This window comes from Fundulus heteroclitus, chromosome 11, assembly GCF_011125445.2.
Source record: "Fundulus heteroclitus isolate FHET01 chromosome 11, MU-UCD_Fhet_4.1, whole genome shotgun sequence".
Taxonomy (NCBI): Eukaryota; Metazoa; Chordata; class Actinopteri; order Cyprinodontiformes; family Fundulidae; genus Fundulus; species Fundulus heteroclitus.
In genome coordinates, this window is record NC_046371.1 from 7,449,497 (window position 1) to 7,455,828 (window position 6,332).

The following is a 6,332-nucleotide window of genomic DNA, read 5'->3' on the forward strand; positions in this document are numbered from 1 at the left end:
GTACACATATAGTTACGATGACATTTACATCCTGCTTTTTTTTCCGTATTTTGTACATGTCAACGTTTTGGAGGAGGGAAGCACTGTTTTGCTGTTGGATTACTTTGCTGAGGGTTGTGCATCCTGTTTCTGTCTTTCCGCCATCGTCCCCTGAGGTTCCAGAGCAGTCACCGCCAAAGAGCCGGCCCTTCTTCTCCACCTGTTTGGGTTTTTCAAAGTCGCTGGTTCTGATGCTCCTCCCCTGACAGATGATGGCATTAGAGACTGTAGTGTCCTCAACCGACTTAAATATGCAACATCAGGGCTGGACGATGTAGAAAAAAAGGCACATCGATAAAATAGAAATAATGTTGATCGATGTCGATAATTATCAACAAATTCAAAACATATTTTAAGTGCAGTCCTGGCCATTATATGCTGTTGCTTAGCGACCTATCTTTAGATAAAAAAACAAACAAACACTGAATTCAAATTCAACCCTTTATTCAACCAACTTTTTACCAAAACTGCAAGTATTTAAAAAATAAAAAAGAACGTGTGCTCTCTGAACTCCCTGAGCGGAGCTTGGTGATGCCCTGGGTGCAGTTTGTGATTGGTTGGGAGAATGTAATGACTGTAATGTTAACTTACGATATATATATATATATATATATATATATATATATATATATATATATATATATATATATATATATATATATATATATATATATATAAATAAATATTCTCAGTTGCATCCCCAGTTCAGTCTATTGTTCATAGCAGGAGTCACCAACCTTTTAGAAGTTGAGAGCTACTTCATTGATACTGTGTTATACCAAGGGTGGTAACACTTTATAATAACCATCTGTTATAACTAGTTAATAGATCAATTGTAAACTGTTAATTAATGAGTTATTAATCACTTGTTAAGTTTTTGTTAATAGATTGCTAAGGATTTTTAACTATGCCTTATAGATAGTTAATAGACCATTAATAAACGGTAGGTGAATTACTTACTAATGACATGTTAAGTATCAGTTAATAGTTTATAGATGTTACTGCAACATTTTTTCTAAAGTTGCAACTATTCCTCATTTATTTACTGCTGGTAAATGAGGAATAGCTGCAACTTTAGAATAACGTCTCAATAACATACATAAACTTGTAACTAATAGTTAACTACTACATAAACTCACACTTTACAGATCACTTGTTAATAGTTTGTGAACCTTATACTAATACCAGTGTGCCCGAACCCATGAGCTTTGGCCACATTTTGTGCTAAACATTTAATATACAGAATATTTCAGCGAGACATTTAATGTCAATACATCACAGCAATGTCATGGACTATCCATCCTAATGGCCCCTTGTGATGCTTACGAGCAAGCCACTCATACCATTCAATAACTCTGAGATGGTCTACCAGTAACTCCTCTGTACGATTCCCCCTGAGTCTCCAAACATTTTCCTTAACCGTTCTCCAGGCCCTCTCTATGTGCTGATCATGTGCACCTGTTTGGGCATCAACATATGACACACTGTGATTGACAGTGAAATGGGGGTAACCTAGCTGAGGTAAAGCATTGCAATAAGCCCACCACTCATCACTTATCATTGTAGATCCCACTTTAACACAGTGAGCTATAAGCGGCACCAGATCTCTCCTTCTTCTCCTCTCGACTAAGTGAAGAACAGGCTTTGCATGTCTTCTCCCTCTCCGGTTCACACCTAGCATCCCAAAAACCCACTTATTCCTCTTCCGCCCACCAACCATACGTCCTCGTCCGTACTGTTTGATACATAAAATATTAGGAATTATTCTTGTTTATACAAAATGAATTATAAATGCGTAATGTACGTTACTATCTTGATGATAGTAAATGCTGCTTGCCTTTCTTTTGTGTCTGAAGTGGCTCTCATCAATGGTGACAATCTGCTGCCGCCCTCCAATGTACTGGCCTGTTGCTCGCTGATATCTGTCCATCACAGCAGTGCAAACATCCCGCAGCTTTTGAGCCATCTTGGACAGGGTTGCTGAGCTTCCAGAGATGTCATCGTTGATCATGTTCACTTGACGTTTACACAGGCCTTGTGCAAATCTAAATAATTATTATATCACAGTTGGCAATAAAGTGGTTGTTTTGTTTTGCTTTGTTTTCTTTTTATTTGATTCACAAATTTAGCCTCTACTGCACCCAAGGATATGACAATTGTCCGCCATTGTGTTGGCAAAAACAGCAATACTGATGGAAAATATATTTCAAGATTTGAAGATTGTTTGTGAATGGGCCAAAATCACAACTGAGCAATGCATGCGACTAAGTCCTCCATACAGGAAGCGTCTTGAAGCTGTTATTGCCAACAAAGGCTTTTGTACAAAGTATTAAATAAATTTCAGTAAGTGTGTTCAGTACCTTTTCCCTGTGCCATTTCACTTTATTACAAATAACTTAAATTCTGGACATCTATGGTTTGATTTCTTTGTATGTGTGGATTGCGTGGATTGCTACCGATTTCTGGTGAAAATGTCATGTCAATAGCACTATGTAGAAATATATTTACTGAGAAAAATGGTGGCGTGTTCAATACTTATTTCACCCGCTGTACACCTTTTAGCAAAATGAACAAAAGCGAAATAACTCCAAGCACCTGTAATTATCATGAGTCTACAGATGCTCCTTAACATAATAATCACAATCTTTACCCCAAAGTCTCCAGTTATTGTTTATGGCAGCATAATTATACAGAATTTCTACTGAAATAACAATTTTTATTATAAACAGACTAAAATCACATACCTATGCCATAATGTATACGTGTACACAAAGCGCATCCAGTTGAAGAGGGAAACTTTGACTTGCTGAACATAGATTTGTCTCTAATTGACCTCTTCAGTTTCCTCCCTCTGTGGTTATGGTGTTTGCAAACCCTGAAAATATACCAATAAAGATGAGGATGACACAGGCCAGGGAGGTGACTAAAGCAGTCTCAAATATTTTCATGTCAAGGACCTCCAAATTAATGAGTATTTGCCGATGGATCCCATCTGAAAATATTTTGTACCAGGTACCTCCATAAAATGTGAGTTAAAGTGTTTCAAAGTGTTGAATATTAATTTCTAGAAATTAATGTTAACATGAATTATGATATATTGGGCACTCTCAATAGCTAACAATTAAATTAATCTAATTGCATGCAATAAAAATAAAACATACCATGCATAGTTGTCCACACAAACTGATTCCTCATCCCTCTTCTTAGAAGCCTTTTCTTCTGCATCCATTCGATTATTTCTCTGTGTCTTCTTTTAGATTTAGTGCTGCCTTCAACAAGCTCTCTTAGCTCAGTGGCCAAACCAGGCATTATTCAGCCACGATATCACAATACAACTTGATTAGGGCCTTTCTATTTTCTTATCTTCCATTCTTTCCACACACCGCACAAACTTCCAAGTCTCTGTTGCTCCCACCAGATTACTACGTATGAAACAAGCCGGTCATAATTGTATTCACGGGCTGGAGGCGGTGCCATGCGGCCTTCTCCATCATATTGGCTGGTTGTTAACTTGTCAATCACCTCGTATCACCAGTGTGGCGTGAGTGACTATTACAGCCCATCTTTTTCATTCCCTTGGCAAATTCTTGATGCACAGCTCGTTTTTACGGAAGAGGATTAGAGCCATTCAAAAAAAATAAATAAACAAAAGTCTATTTAATTCTGACTTTTTTCTCAGAATTCTGACTTTAATTTCAGAATTCTGACATTTGTCTCAGAATTCTGAAATTAAAGTCGGAATACAATAGACTTTTTTTTTTAATGGCCCTAATCCTCTTCCGTACGTATTAGCATTGACTTCAAAGAATAAATACAAGGTCTGATAAAACGTGCAATACCAGTGTTCCCAGCGGCAATCCGCAAAATACCGAGATAAATCCAGGTACTGTCGGGAGGAAGAGAAAGAAGTCAACAGCGCAAACTACACCTGTGGACCATGCGGTGCATGTGGACAACAACGGTAAACTAAACTGCATGTTAACAAAGTCCTGCTGATGATAGTTATACAATTATGTTCAGTCATTCAGAGATCCATTGCAGATATCTGGAGCCAGCTGCTCATTTTATTTTACCTTAGTTTGGAGCTTTTTCAATTCTTTATCATATCATTCCAGATACTTAGGCAACTGTAGCTCCAATAGCATATTTACATATTAAGAAGAAGCATCACACACTCAGAAAAAATCAGTGACCTGACTAAGGAAAAAGACTCCCTTCGCCAACAAGTTGGTCGTAGGACTAACACTTTCTTGAAAAAAACATGTCTGCACACCTGACAATGATACTTTCATTATAGATAGTAATGCATTTGGTAAAGTGTTTTCTATTATGTTATATATACAGATGATGGTGGGACAATTGACACATCTTCCTCGGCCAACCCGTCTCCTGGTGCATCTTCTTTCTCTTAATCTCCCTGTCATCTTCGTCATCCAGCTCCTCTTCGTCCTCTTCATCCAGCTCCTCATCCTTATCGACTGATTCTTCAGATTTCAGAGAGGAAATTGAAGAAAAGACGCAAGAAGAAAAAGAAGCACCACCACCAGAGCCTCAAGAAAAAGGACAAGAGGAAGAAAAACAAGAAGAAAGAAGAGCAACAGGGCAAACACACACACACATTGATATACATTATATACAGTCATGGAAAAAATGAAGAGACCACCCTTGTTTTCTCATATTGCTTGGTCATTTTATTGCCTGGTCTACTAAAAGTACATATGTCTGGACAAATATAAAGATAACAAAAATATCTCATAAGAGTTTAATTTAAGAACTGATATCTAACCATTTGCCCTCCTTTTCTTGATAAGTGATTTTGGTCATTAAGTTCTTACATCAATAGCTATGGCATTGTACTGCCAAAAACAGCTTTTAGGCATCAAAACCACAGTTGGTACTCGATTGCATAGCCATTATTTTTGATGACTTAATTTTTTTCCATGGCTGTATATGTTAAGGATGGCATTTTAGGTCAAAGTCAACAAGTCAAGCAAATCAAAATCAATTAATCGATTAGTCCTGACGTCATCAAGATGCCATCTTTAATAAAAAAACTATACTTTACCCCAAAGGGAAATTGTAAAACGTGTGTGAGATCTTATTTACGGTATATATTGGACATGTTCCATACATTATTTTATTTTATTTTATCTTGTTTGATTTTTATCATTGTGCGGGCTCTACTGTGCTTTATTAAGCAGCAGAGAAGGTGGATCAGGGAGGCTTGGATTGAACTGGGCTGTATGCGTTCGTATGGCGGCACATGAGCATCAAGTAACAACCAAACCAGATATTCCTCTCATCTTCCAGTCTTTTTGCTGCTGAAGCAACATTTCTATGTTGGCTTAGTAACTGTGCTGCTCTGGTTTTGTCTCCACGGTGAAAGCTCTGACATGAACAGCTGTTAAATTTCGAGGTGACGCTCGCGGGTAACTGTCTCCACTTTACCCCGCAGTAGTGAAGCAGACACGGACTCTGCTGGAGCTACAAGAGCCGTGTGGTGTTTATTGATGAAGCTGGTAGGGGAACACTCACCGCTTAACAGTTTCCCACAGCTACTGCAACGTCCCTCCCGAATACATGTGTACTGTATGTGTATGTTCAATATGCCAGATGTGTATGTAGTCGAACACAGATCCACTGAGATTTCAGTGCAGAGCTCACTGTCAAGACACAAGTTAATAAAATAAATCAAAACTCTGTCTTGTGCGATATTTGATACATAGTGGTCACGGTTGGATACACACTCCCACAGCTCAACATGATTTAATGTTGAATCAATATTTAATATAAATATCTATTGATGCACCCCCTTGTATATATGTATGGGTATATTATCTTGGACCTTCCAATTTCTCTGCGCCTATATAACCTTCATTACTTTTTGCAACCACTTTGCATCTATGTGTGTGTTTCGCGATGTTGATTCACTGTTTGCATGTTTGTTATACTTAACTCAGTTTCTGTCTCTTTCAGCATGTCATCCTGAGGAGGTCATCAAGAGATGCAGAAAAGTCCTTAAGGCGTACAAGAAAGGAAGAAAGTTGAGCGTGGCATATTGAAGGGTCGGTGTTGACAGAAACACCATCGTCGCCAGTGCTCCAATCTGTGAGCTGCCTGTTGTGGCACCCAAGAAATACAAGGAGTTGCTGGTTGCTCATACACCACAGCAACGACTGCAGGACTTTGCCACAAAATGTCAGGAAGTGTTGAATAATGATCCAAACCTTTTGAAGGATGTTGATCATCAAAAGAAAAAGAGGAAACTGATTCCTCTGTCTAAGAAAACTTAG

At 38.1% G+C, this 6,332-nt stretch overlaps 1 pseudogene; it reads left to right on the forward strand.

Annotated features, from left to right (window-relative positions):
- Positions 1-3,976: 3,976 nt before the first annotated feature.
- On the forward strand, positions 3,977-6,332 carry LOC118564622 (annotated as a pseudogene).